Source organism: Carlito syrichta, unplaced genomic scaffold, assembly GCF_000164805.1.
Source record: "Carlito syrichta isolate Samal-C Ts95f unplaced genomic scaffold, Tarsius_syrichta-2.0.1 Scaffold287941, whole genome shotgun sequence".
Classification (NCBI taxonomy): domain Eukaryota; kingdom Metazoa; phylum Chordata; class Mammalia; order Primates; family Tarsiidae; genus Carlito; species Carlito syrichta.
The window spans coordinates 1-14164 of NW_007232037.1; the positions used below are offsets into that span (position 1 = coordinate 1).

Sequence of the window (14164 nt, forward strand, 5' to 3'; positions counted from 1 at the left end):
TCTCGGGCTTCGTGGCTGCACCCCAGCCCGGCCGAACGCCTGGCCTCCCCCCCCAGCCCCTCTTTCGCGGCGCTGGTGCCGCGTCCCATCCCTGCGATCCCTCGGGGCGTCTTCCCGGGAGGAAACCCTTGTCCCGCCGGGGTCGGACTTTCGCCCTCACCTCAGCGGGGCTGCGCTTCGGCAGGCTCATCCCCCATCCCCATCCTGCCTGCCGTGTCCCCGCTACACGCCGGTCGTCCCCCCCCCCCAGGTGTCTCTGGGTCTTGCCCTTCTGCTCCCAGGCGTCTTCCTCCCAGCTCCCCTCTCCTCTCACTTTTACCAACCACGTCGCTAACTTGTCTGTCTTTCCTTTGCGCTCAAGCCTTCATCCATTGGCCCACCCTCCTGAATGCCAGACCCACAGTTTGAACACCTTAAGTCGTCCCTAGCGTGAAAAGTGCCGCGTCCAGAGTCTGGCACCCGGTAGGCCTGGCACGTGGTGGGTGTGCGAGCCGAGCCTCCTCTTCCTTCCAGGGCTTTTGTACCCTCCACTTGATGGTAGCAACAAGTCCGCTGTCCCAAGGGCTTTGACCCTCCACCTGAAGAGTGGTGTGGGCCAAGACAAGTGGGTAACTCCATGAAGCAATTAGGTGGTCAGCTACTCCATTTATTCAGAAGAAATAGAATTCTGCTATCTTTGGGACATGCGTTGTTTTATGTTAATTGCCTCTGTGAAGGATTCTTTGACTGCTGTTCAGCGGGCTTTGCAATATAATTACCTCCGCCCCCTCCCCCCGTCCCCCCAATATTCAGTGTTTACAGAACCTTTCTTTAGGAAAGAAAGAGTCCTTACCTCCCAGCTGAAATAGCATGGTATATGAGTAGTGTTGCATTTTATCTACTAGCTGGGCAGTCCAGGGAGCTGCAGTGAATTGTCATCCTTTAAGAGCCGGGAGGCATCAGGTTTGGATTTCTTGGAATCAGCTGTTGTACAGGTCAGATATGTTTAGCAGTGAAAGTTCTGACAAGTTCTCAAATAGTGAAAGAGGAATTATGCACTCTTCTCCCTCCCCTCTTCTAACACTCACTCTGGCTGCCAGAGGAAATAGTCTGTTTTTAAAAAGAGTAAAATAAATTTGATTTTTTACAAATTATAAAAGCATTGTTATGGGCCCTGTGCTATTCTTGCCGTGTTTGCTGTGATGGTCTCAAGCCTGGGTGGATCAGTCAGCTTTCTCTGCTCCTGGTCTCCCCAGGGGCAGGCTAGAGAAAATCACGTAACTGTGCTGTTGGGTGCTGTTTCTACACTTCTGGATTCCGACTTCTGATTCTGCTTCTGGATTCTGATTCTGCACTGCCTGGAACTCATCCCCCATCCCCATCCTACCTGCCGTGTCCTTGCAGGTAGATTCCTCTTGTGTCCTAAAATCTAAAGAGCTGTTTATGTATTTTTACTATTCTTCGCTAATTCTTGGTCCTACTCTTGCCTTCTCTTTATTGTTTTGCTTCTTATTTCACAGAAAAAATTGGTGAGCATTAGCCCTGAACTCTTAAGGATTTGTCATTTTTGTCTGTGCTTGTATTTATCTGATTTCTGAAAGCCTTAACATTTATCTCAGAGGAAGAGGGTTCTTCCTTTCTAATGATAACATCTATGATCTCTCCCCATATTATCGTATTTTTCTCTCAGCCTGTACACATGCTCAGGTTTCCACCATCTAAAACAAAACAACAAAACTTTTTCTTGACGCTTCCCTCTTTTAAAAAAAATTCTTCTGATTAATGTGGCATTCCTCAGGGTTTCATTTTTGTTCTTTTCTCTGTTCTCTTTCTAATTTCCTTGTCAGATTATACTTCCTTTTATGACTTCAAATAGTACCTGCATATTTATGGTTTTCAAAGATGTATATTTGGGCCCCCTTTCTCTTGAACTTCAAGTCCCAATTTTCATCTACCTGTTGCATAACTATACATGGATACTTCATACTTCATTTGTGGTTATCTTTTCCTTCCCCTTCTGTCTACCCATAGCCCCTTCAAGCATATATACAAATACTCCTATTTTAAGATCTTTACCCTAGAAGCCTTAGATTCATCTTCTTTTCTCCTCATATTAAATCTATCATAAATCCCATTGCTGCTACCACAAATTTTCCTTTCTCTCCTCATAGCCATAATGGGGAGGAGGAAATCTGTAATTCTCAAATATGTAATCATTGTTGTAGAAAACATTTGTAATTGCTCATATGTTGATATCAACCAATAGCCAGAAGATTGGTTCAGACTATTATGTTTTTCCTGAACAGTCAGCAGCTGCCTCAAGGGCCTTCTTGCCTCTGGGTCCTATACTCTAATTCCTCCTCCACACTGCTGCTAGGGTGGTTCCATTTCTAAAGTATCTATCTGATTATGACACTTGTTTTCTTTCAAAATTCTCGTCAGCTCTCAGACACTTAGCATGTAAACCAGTCCTACTAAGCCTTCTGCAGCATTATCTCTGGTAGTATTGTGGAGAATGGGTTAGAGTGGGGCAAGACCAATTAAGGGGGTTGTTATATCCTGGGCCCTTCATGATCCAGAGCAGAGCTATCTCCACTTTTTTTTTCTCCAGAGTCTCCCTCTGTGTCGCCCAGGCTGAAGTCTGTAGCACACTCAGCCATGCAGCCTCAACCTGCTGGGCTCAGGCGATCCTTCCACCTCAGCCTTCTTAGTAGCAGGAACTACAGTTGTGCACCACCATGCCTGACTCATTTTTCTTGATTTATTGTAGAGACAAGGTTTTGCCAAGTTGCCCAGCTGGCTGGTCTCGACCCCCTGGACTCTGTCAATCCTCTAGCCTCCACCTCCCAAAGTGCTGGAGTTACAGCTATGAGTCACCATGCCCGGCCAATTTTTACACTGTTTTAATGGTCTGTAGATGAGATTGCTTGGTCCAGTGGTATTCAACACAGGTACTACTTTAAAACCATCTGGGGAGCTTGTGAATGGTAAGGATGGGGGTGATTAAGACATCCACAGGGTTTCTGATTTACTTGGTCTGTTGCAGGGCCAGACCTTATTATTTAAAAAATGCTTTCCATGTGGCAGTGATAGGTTTCTAGGGCTGAGAGCATGAAGAGGGGATGATAGAACCCTGAGGAACAATGGTATTTAACAAATCTTTTTAAAAAACAGGATAAATATAAATAGGATAAATACTTTCCTGGTGTTTTGTACATGTACCTGTTAAAGTATTTACTACATTTTATTTAAACTATATCTCATAGGTCCATTTTTCTCATGATTAGGAGTTCCTTGAAGTCTGGGACCATGCCTTATTTAACTTTTCATCACTGCCTCACACAGTACTTGATGTCTTTTAGAAGCTTGATAAAAGTTGGCTGAATAAATCAGTTGGTAAATAATGTAAAACAGATCTTGAATTGATCGTTTTGTAAGCTGACCAGCTGTTTCTTTCTTGGCTGCTTAATAGGTCACTAGTCAAACTTGTGTTGTCATTCTTGTTTTAAAAACACACATACAATCGTTATAAATTAGAGTAGATTTGGATAAATATTATTTGCTCTGTAATGACTTGACTTTTAAGGTGGTTAAACTGTGACAGTTACTACAGAGGTTCATTCAGGCTTTGTCTTTAGAAGATACTATTTTATTTTATTGATAGATTGATTAAATGATTGCAGAGATGAGGTCTCACTATGTTCCCCAGGCTAGTCTTGAACTCCTGGCATCAAGCAATTCTCTCACCTCAGCCTTCCAAAGCACTGGGATTACAGATGTGAGCCGCCATGCCAGCCATAGCAGATACTATTTAAAATAGGCTTTTAATTTCAGATGGTTGAGACATACAGCTCTTGTATCTTTTAAAAATAAATGGCTCTGATTTTAGGCTCATAAGCTTTGAAAATTTTAACTAGAACAAAAACTGTCAAATTGATAAAAGATCTTGAACAACGGCATTAACAATTTATTTTTGACTAAGAAAATTTCCATGGCCGGGCTCGGTGGCTCAGCCTGTAATCTCAGCACTTTGGGAGGCCGAAGAGAGTGGATTCCCTGAGCCCTGCGGGTTCGAGACCAGCTCAGGCAACTTAGCAAGACCTCACCTCTACAATAAATCAAAAAATCAGCTGGGCGTGGTAGCACGTGCCTATAGTTCTGGCTACTTGGAAGGCTGAAGTGGAAGGATCGGTGGAGCCCAGCAGATGAACACTGGGGTGGCTATGAGTGTGCCACTGCACTCCAGCCTGGGTGGACAGAGTGAGACTCCAACTCAAAAAAAAAAAGCAAATTTCAAAAATAGGATATATTCTTTAAGCCTTGTGCCTAACTGAATCTCACTGGCATTGATAATGGGGAGGAGGAAATCTGTAATTCTCAAATATGTAATCATTGTTGTAGAAAACATTTGTAATTGCTCATATGTTGATATCAACATATTTTGTAATTTCTCAGGGTTAGATATAAACCATGGAGTTCTTTATCTTCTTTTGTTCTTTGCTTTTATTAAGATTTTATCAGTTATTTCTCTTTATAGTTGCCAGTTATTTGCTTTCAACATTGGAAAAATGTTGTGTTTCCTTCTTTAGATAAGAAATTCAGTCATTGGAATTCATGTTTCCCCACGAAAGCAGTCCTTTTTCCCTGCTGCTTTAATGATTTTTTTCTTTGTCTTTAGTTTTAATTATGATTGCATGAATTTCTTTAGGTTTTCCTATTTGGATTTCTCTTACCTTCTTGAACTTTAGGTTATCTTGAACTGTAGGTTATCTTCTTGAACTGTAAGTTTATCTTTTACCAAATGTGAGAAGTTTTTAGTCATTTCTTCAAATTTTTCAGTACCACTTTCTTCTGTCTTTCTGTAACTGAGGTGATATAAATGTTAGATCTTTTGTTATTGTCTCAGAGAGCATGAGGTATTGTTCTTTTCATTTTTTTCCAATCTACTTTTTTCTCTGTTGTTTAGATTGGGTAATTTTTTTTTCCTGCAGAAAGCTTTATTTTCACTTGGTCCAGGGCTTGAGAGAGGGCTCCAGAGTGGTTAAAAAGCTGCCTAGTGGCTGGAGGAGGAGCCCCTGGGCTCCTAGTCATGGTTGAGGGTGAACCTTTGGAAGAGATACTTGCCCAGCCCAGGCTCAGGCTGGTCACTCTGCGAAGGTTGGTTAGGCGGTCGCCCATCTTCTTGATGAGTTTCACTTCCTCGTCTAGGAAGTGGTTCTCCAGGAAGTCACAGAGATGGGGGTCTGTGCGGGCAGATCCCAGGGCATGAAGGTCCAAAAGGGCTTGGTTCGGGTTTTTCTCCAGAGTCATGACGGCTTCCATGGCATCCAGGGTTTTGCCCCACTCATCTTGGAGGGCTTCCGCATATCCTGGAAGAGGGCGCGGCTGCCACGCTGGTTTTGAGTCTTCAGGAGCGGCTAGGCACCCTCGTGCTTCTCCTCCGCCAATTTGCGGAAGAAGTGGCCCACGCTGTCCAGAGCCACAGCATCAAGGTGGAACTAGAAGCCCAGAGAGAGGTAGGTGTAGGATGCCCGCGGATGCAAACTGTCCTTGTGGTCGACGACTGCCTCCACCTCGGTGGAATAGTTCTGGCGAACCTGGGAGCTTTTGGTAGGCAAGAAGGAGCTAAGTGCAAAAACGTTTGTTCACTGGTTCCAGAAGCAGGAGGTGGCCGAGAAGGTGGTCTCGGAGGTTGCAAGCGGAGAGGAGATCGGAGGGCAGTGGGAGGCTAGAAAAGAGGGCGTCCCCAGGTCTACCCCATCCAAACACTGTTGAAGCAAGAGACAGATCCGCGGGACCGCCAAACACGCTGCCTAGATTGGGTAATTCTTATTGTTCAACTTCTAGTTTCAGGCTCACTGGTTCTTTCCCATGTTATAATTATTCTGCTATTAAGACCACCCACCTAGAGAGTTTTTATTTTGGTTATTGTATTTTTCAACTCTATAATTTCCACTTGGTTCTTTTCTATATATTTTGTTTCTTTGGTGAGATTTATATATTTTGTCATTTGTTTCAAGACTATATCTAATTGCTTGTTAAAGCCTAATGACTGCTTTACATCCTTGTCAGCTAATTCCAATATCTATTCATCTTTGTGTTGGCATCTGTTAATTGTCTTTTCTCATTTAAATTGTAATTTTTCTGGTTCTTGGTATGATGAGTGACTTTTGATTGTATCTTGAACATTTTGGATGTTGTGTTTGGGGCTATGGATCCTATTTAAGTTTTCTGTTTATATGCTAAAAGATTTAGCATGTAGCTTCCAACCTACTTTTTCCTGATTTCTATAGCAGCTTTATTGAGGTATAATTCACATACCATACATTCACCCGTTACAAGTGTAAAATTATTTTACTTTTAGTATATTTGCATGGTTCTGCATTCATTACCACAATCACTTTTAGAACATTTTCTTGACCCCACAAGGAAACCACACCACACACTCCTTATGCATCACCTTCAACTCTCCTACTTGTCTTCTCTGTCGCTAGGCAACCACTAATCTATTTTCTGTCTTTGTAGTTTATATTATAGAAATATTTATTCTGGACATGTCATATAAATAGATTCATAATAATGTTCTTTGTTGCCGACTTCTTTCACTTAGCATATTGTTTTCAAGGTTCTTTCGCCTAGGGTGACTCATAGAAAATTTATATCTATATATGTATATAGGTTCTTCCATGTTGTAGTATGTATGAGCATTTTATTTTTTTATCATTGACTAATATTCCACTGTATGTATATATTACATTTTATTTCCCATTAATCAATTGTTAAGTATTTGGATTGTTTTTCCCATTGTTATGAATAATGTTACTAAGAACATTTATGTAAAAATTTTTTTGTGGGCATGATTTCCCTTTTTCTTGGGTATATATCTAGTAGTAGAATTGTTGAATCATATGGTAACTCTAAAATTATACATTTTTAAATTATACATTCTAAAGTTTTACATTTTTAGAAACTACTAGACTGTTTTCAAATGGCTGCACCATTTTACATTTCTACCAGCGATGACGAGGATTCTGATTTCTGCACATCATTGTCAGCACTTGTTATTAGCTGACATTTTCATTCTAAATATTCCAGCAGGCATGAAGTGGTATCTCATTAGTTGTTTTGCATTCCCCTGATGGCAAATGATGTTGAGCATCTTTTCTTGTGGTTTTTTTTTTTGTCATTTGTATATTTATTTGGAGAAATGTCTATTTCTTTGTTTTCAAGTTGATTTGGCCTTTCATTGTTGATGTGTAAGATTTCTTTATATAGCCTGGATATTAGACCTTAACAGATACAAGATTTGGAAATATAAATATCCCATTTTGTGTGTGTATTTACTTTCTTGATAGTACCCTTTGAAGCACAAAGTTTTCTAATTTTGATGAAGTTCAGTTTAATTTTTTTCTTTTGCTTGTGCTTTAGGTTTTATAAGAAACCGTTGCCTATTTCAAGGTTACAAAGCTTCACACTTATATTTTCTTCAAGAGTTTTATGGCTTAAGCTTTTACATTTAGATATTTGATCCATTTTGTGTGAATTTTGTATATGGTAGGAGTCCAGTTTTATTCTTTTGCTTATAAATATGCAGTTGTCATTGGAGCAGTGGCTCATGCCTGTAACCCCAGTGCTTTGGGAGGCAGAGGTGAGAGGATTGCCTGAATCTAGGGGTTCGATACCAGCCTGGCAACATGGCAAGACCTCGTCTCTACAATAAATTAAAAAATTAGCCAGGTGTGGTGGCATGTGCCTGTAGTTCCAGCTACTTGGAAGGCTGAGGCAGAAGAATCACCTGAGCCCAACGGGTCGATAGTCTATCTTGTTTCTGATCAAAAGGAGTAATCATTAAGTGTGAAATTAACTGTGAATTTTATAGGCCAGTTGCAGGGGCTTATGCCTGTAATCCTAGTGCTTTGGGAGACCGATGTAGGAGAATCACTTGAGCCCAGAAGTTTGAGACCAGCCTGAGCAACATAGTGAGACCTCATTTCTACAAAAAATACAGAAATTAACTAGGTGTGGTGGCACGCACCAGTAGTCCCAGTTACTTGAGAGACTGAGGTAGAAGGATTGCTTGAGCTCAGGAGAGCAAGACTGCTGTGAGATCTCGTCACTGCACTCCAGCCTTGGCAATGGAGTGAGACCCTGTCTCAAAAAACAAACAAACAAAAAAACCCCCAAAACCAAAAAACCAGAAAGGAAAAAAAAAACAAAACCAAAAAACCGCAGGAGCTGTGAATTTTCTTTAATGTTCTTTATCAGAATGATGATGTTCTCCTCTATTTCTAGTTTATTCAGTACGCTTATCATGAAAGGTGTTGAATTTTGTTAAATGCTTTTTCTATGCCTATTGATATAATAGTGTGTTTTTGGTCATTTATTCAATTAATATGATGGATTGAATATGTTCTTGATGTTCATATGTTGAACTAACCTTGCATTCTTGGGATAAATTACCCTTGCTCATGATATATAATCCTTACATATGATCCTTGATGTTTTGTTGAGGATATTTTACATTTATATTTACAAATATCTATTAGTATTTTTTCTTTGTTATTGTTATTTTTTGTAGAGATGGGTTCTTGCTATGTTGACCAGGCTAGTCTTGAATTCCTTGCCTCAAGTGATCCTCCTGCCTTGGCTTCCCAAAGTGCTGGGGTTACAAGCTTGAGCCGCCACGCCTGGCCAATCAATATTTATTTAGAAATATTTATCATATTTATAAAATAAATATGAGCTATAAATTATATTAAATAGATTTATATTTATACATATATAAATTTGTAATGTATAATTATTTTAAAATATAAATATAATTGATAAATATTTATAAACATGAATTCTGGAAGTGCTTTCTCTCACCTTTTCTTGTGTAGAAGGGGTTCATGTGTTACATTTTATCAGATTTGTTTAGGTCACTGACAGCTCTGAGACTCTATAATTATATTTTTTCTACCGTTTGCTGTTATTTCTTAATGCTTTGTCTAAATTGATTGCTTGATATTTCTAGAATATGTGCTGTACTCTTCCATTTTGGAGCTTTTTGTTAATGTTGTTTTCTTAGCTGAAAACACTCTTTTTTTCTCTCAGTCCACAATGGGACTACTACCTATACTCTAAGACAGGGATCTCCAACGCCTGGTCCATAGCCTGTTAGGAACGGCTGAACATCAGGAGGTGAATGGTCGCAAGTGAGCAAAACCTCATCTGTATTTACAGCCACTCCCTATTGCTTGCATCACTGCCTGAGCTCTGCCTCTTGTCAGATCAGCGATGGCATCAGATTCTCATAGGAGGGCAAAGCTTATTGTGAACTGCGCATGTGAGGGATGTAGGTTGTGCCCTCCTTATGAGAATTCAATGCCTGATGATCAGAGGTGGAGCTGAGGTGGTGATGCTAGTGCTGGGGAGTGGCTGCAAATTCAGATTACCATTAGTACATTAGCAGTGAAATTTGATTGCTCAGAGACCATAATCGATCAACTGCTTGCAGACTCATATCAAGATAATAATTCCATAATATTTATTATTTTATTATATATTATAATGCAATAATAATATAAATAAAGCACACAATAAATGTAATGCACTTGCATAATCCTGAAACCACCTCATTCTCTTTGCCCCCAGCCCTACCCCAGTCTGTGGAAAAATTGTCTTCCATGAATGTGGTCCCTGATGCCAAAAAGGTTGAGGACTGCTGTTCTGAGATTCATCCTGGTGTCATTTTCTTCAAACAGCCTTTTCTGAGCTCATGGATATGATCCTTCCTTGAAATTCTCATACGTTTTTGTCCATACCTTTTGCATGACCCTTAAATTTTTTTATTGTGGCATGTATAGGTAGTTTCTTGTCTTCTCCCCCTGCTAAGTTGTTGTTCTTTGAAGGCAGGTGATAAATCATATACATTTGTATGCTCAATAAACATTTAATTGAAATGTATAAGTATAATTTCATAGGAAGAGCATTCCATATTTTAGGATTGCATTTTATTTATTATTGAACTGAAGGAAATTTTCTACCCTGTAAAAATTTAATACAATACATAATTTTACATATGCTCTATTATATAATCCTTGGAAATATGCAAGAAGATAAAATGATAAAGGCAAAATTTAGTTTTGCCTATAGAAATTGTTGTAATGGTTTCTGATCAAAGATTTGATGCCTGCCTTTTAAAGAGAGTATCATGGAATTCCACCTCTGAGTAACTTTAGGTCAGAAGCATTATTTCCCACAGCAGAGATGTTGGGAACCTATTTTCATGTGAGAGTGACTAGGCTAAAGCAAAACTAAACTGGTAAAATGCGCAGGAAAGGTAGAGCTATTTGCCAGGCTAATTCCTAGCTTCCATATATATATATCTGTTATTTCTTAAGACCAAACCTAGCTCTTCATTTGTAATCTAGCGCTCCGTTCTTTTTTTTTTTTTTTTTTTGAGTTGGAGTCTCACTCTTTCTCCCAGCCTGGAGTGCAGTGGCCGCTCCTGGCCACCGCAGCCTCGACCTGCTGGGCTCCGGCGATCCTTCCGCCTCAGCCTTCCGAGTAGCTGGAATTAGAGGCATGCGCTACCACGCCCGGCTGATTTTTTGATTTATTGTAGAGATGAGGTCTCGCTGCCCAGGTGGGTCTCGAACCCGCGGGCTCAGGCAATCCACTCACCTCAGCCTCCCAAAGGCGCGGGATTACAGGCTGAGCCACCGAGCCCGGCTACCTCTCCATTCTTAATCTTATCCAGTTGAGATCTTCAAGGACTTGCAGAAAGTATACAAATATGCATGCTTCTCATTTATGCAAATAAAACATAATGTATGCGTGGATTTGGAATTTTCTTCTATTAGATCCAATATGGTCATAATAGGTTGATTCTAGAGAAAATACAATTCAAAGCTAGGTATATTTTAAACATCTATATGCTAATGAAAGCCTTCTAAATAATAACAGATGGTCTTAAATTCACTTCATTTGCACCATAATTGTTGCATATATGACTTTTTGTTCATGTCGAGCCTCATGTCTGGGATGTAGAGTTGGACCTTGGTTTCAGTTTGATTATTCTAGAACAGAAGTTTTCCTTTGCCTTATGATTTGTTGCAGCAAGAGCAAGAGATTGCAAAAAAGTAAGATTTTATTTGTTCATCAATGAAAGTATGAAGTGATGACAGAGGCAGATGAAAAAAACTGATCAATAAAGGAAGTAGATTAGAAGAGCATGGGTCAAGGGGAAAAAACAGGAGGCAGACTTTGCATTTCCAGTCTTTTTAAATGTAGTAAAACCATATTATAACACTGGAATCAGAAGAAAAGACCAATATTCTAATCCTAGAAAAGTGTTAGCTGTCTAGGGTTTTAGTGAGAAAGTTTTTGTGGGGTCACTCAATGCATACTTACTGAGTGCTCAATATGCATATAGTATATTGTGTTATATACTGTAGGGAAAATGGACAAGGATAAGATATGGTCAATACTTTCTAAGACTTCACAGCTAATTATGCCCTTAAAATCTAGTTACAGCCATAATTACCTTATTGGTCATCAAGAATCCATTAATTCATTCAAAAGTCTCTATTTCAAGGAACACAGTCTACTGGAAAAACAGACAGATTAACCATATAATGTAAGAAGTCATGTGATGGGGTAGGTGCAGGGGCAGTAGGAAGGACACCTGTGTCATATGTGGCAAAGAGCTATCAGGAATACTTTGCAAGAGAGCTGGCATTGAAGCTGAGTGTTGAAGGATGAGTGGGAGTTATTGGGCAGAAGGACATGGAAAAGGTGCAGTGTGTGTGGAGACCCGGACAACTAAGGGATCCCTCAGTTGATGAAGGCAGCACTGGGTCAGAGTGTGTGTGTGTGGGGGGGTGTTGGTGGTGGGGAGTGATGGAATAAGCAGCTGAGGGGCAGACTAGGGTTCGATCATGAAGGGACTTTCTTGTACGTTATGGAGAAGAATTTTTATTCTTTTGAAAAAAGAACGTCATGGAGGAGTTTTAAGCAAGGGAATGTCATAAGTATATTTTCATTTTAGAAACATCACCCTCTAAAACAAGTTAGTGATTGCACTTTTTGAAGGAAGTCAGAACTCAGAGAGATCAGTTAGGAGGCTGTGGAGTTAGTTGTTCTTGTGAGAAAGGATGAGGGTGAGAATTAAAGCCATGCCAGCAGAGGGGGAAGAAGGGAGGGAAATCGATTAAAGGAATATGAAGGAGGAAGATTCGACAGGACTTTGTTACCTATAGAGAAGTTAAGGGAGAAACTACATAAAAGTTCTCAAGTTTTTAGCTTGGAAATCTAAGAGAAAGTGGTTCATTGTCCAGAAGAGGAAATAGAGTAGGAGAAATTTACTAGATTTGGTGTTCATTGAATGTGACATGCCAATGAACATCCAGATAGAGTTGTCCCTTGGCCTTTGAATAGTCAGGTCTGAGATTTGGGATAAATGTCTTGGTTGCAAATGACTTGAGTCATCAGAATATGAATAGAAGCTGGTTGTAAATGAAACAGGATGAGTGTAGGATTGCGGATGAGGAAATGTAATACTATACATTAAATAATCTTTTGTCACTGTTTTCTGATGTTTGCTTTTTAAACATATTCAACTTGTATACATAGTTGACCTTTTACCTGGGCTTTCCATTTTGTTCTGTTGATTGCAGTTAATATCCTAACGATTAATACCTCAGTATCTTAATACCTTAATATCTGTCGGTTTCTTTTTCCGAAGTTTTTAAAAACTATTTTTCCTCTCCGCTATGAATTTTGTCATCATTTTGTTAATTCTAAAATATTCTGTTGGGATAATGAGTGGAATTGCAAAATTTGTTCATTGCTTCTAGATTATTTTGTTTCTGTTTATTTGTTGAATATTTGCTTTGTTTCAGATGATTTTAAGTATTTTAAGGAGATTTAAGAAAGGAGGTTTCACTAGTTGCTCATTCATCTGTAAATTCCTTCTTTTATATTTTACCTGGTGTTTGTGCATCCTGGTGTTCCTGCATACTAGATGATGAGTGGGGTTTAATTTATACTTTAAAGGAATTTATAATCTAGTGGGGTAAATTAACCACAATACAGCAATATGAGTGTGCAAACCAGTGTATTTTTACAGAGTTTTGAGAACACAGAAGAAGGAACAGTGGATTTTTGTTGGGGGGAAGATGGGAAAAGAGCAGTCAGGGATGGGTTCACTGAGGAGATGTGGAAAACAGGGAGAAAGGGGCCTGGCACTGGAAGCAGCAACATGAGCAGAGACTGGGTGTGAATGGGGAATGGTCCTGAAGAGGGCAGCCTGCATGGGAGGGGTGTCAGGAGGTAGAGGTGAAAGACCGTCAGGAGCCAGTGTAGGAAGGGTGTGCCATAGCCTCTGTTCTCTAAAAGTCCTTCCATGTGTTGTCTACTTGATTGTCACAGCCACACTGTGAAAGAGAACTTGCAGGTGATCCTTTTTCTTTTGCATTTTCTCCCTGCTCTATCTTCTTCCTTGCTTTATTTCTAATCCCTTTGGATAAGAGTTGAGAGAGCAGACTCGCAATGATTTATCTAGTGCCATGACTAAGATAAAACTTATTCCAGACTAGAGCTCAGGTCTTCTGACTCTACTATACTTGACTTCTTTTCCATGCTACCTTTTCTTCTCCTTTTCCTATTATAGTTACTTTTAATTCTAAAAGTTACACGGTCATTAGAAGATGGCATAAACTTGCATTACTGAATAAGAGTATATAATTTAAGCAAAAGTTTTTTTCATTTCTTTATGTTCCTTGTCATCGGTGGTCTAAATAGATGATAAACATGAGCTTGAAGAATCTAAATGAGGAATCGATTGGCCAACAATGACCTTATGATTTATAGAACTGAGAAGGTTAGAATGTGGTAACTTAAACTTTTTATGTTGTTTTATTTCATTTTAACTCTTTATTGTGAAATGTCAAACATATCCAAAAATAGAGATGGTTATTTTGAGCCCTCAAGAACCCTCACCCAGCTTCAACAGTTACATTATAGCAATCTCATAATGCCCCCCATCTGCCCTCAGATATTTTTAAAACAAATCCCAGACATTATTTCATTTAACTTGAGCCTTTAAAAATGTTATGCCTGAGTTTTTAACTTGTGCTCTTGTCTCCCTTTGTGTCTTAGGCATTAGGTACAATTCTCAGTATTTTACCAGCTCTTTTCT

General features: G+C 39.6%; 1 pseudogene; it reads right to left on the minus strand.

Moving 5' to 3' along the window:
- Nucleotides 1-5062: 5062 nt before the first annotated feature.
- Nucleotides 5063-9132, minus strand: LOC103255226 (annotated as a pseudogene).
- Between the last annotated feature and the right edge of the window lie 5032 nt (nucleotides 9133-14164).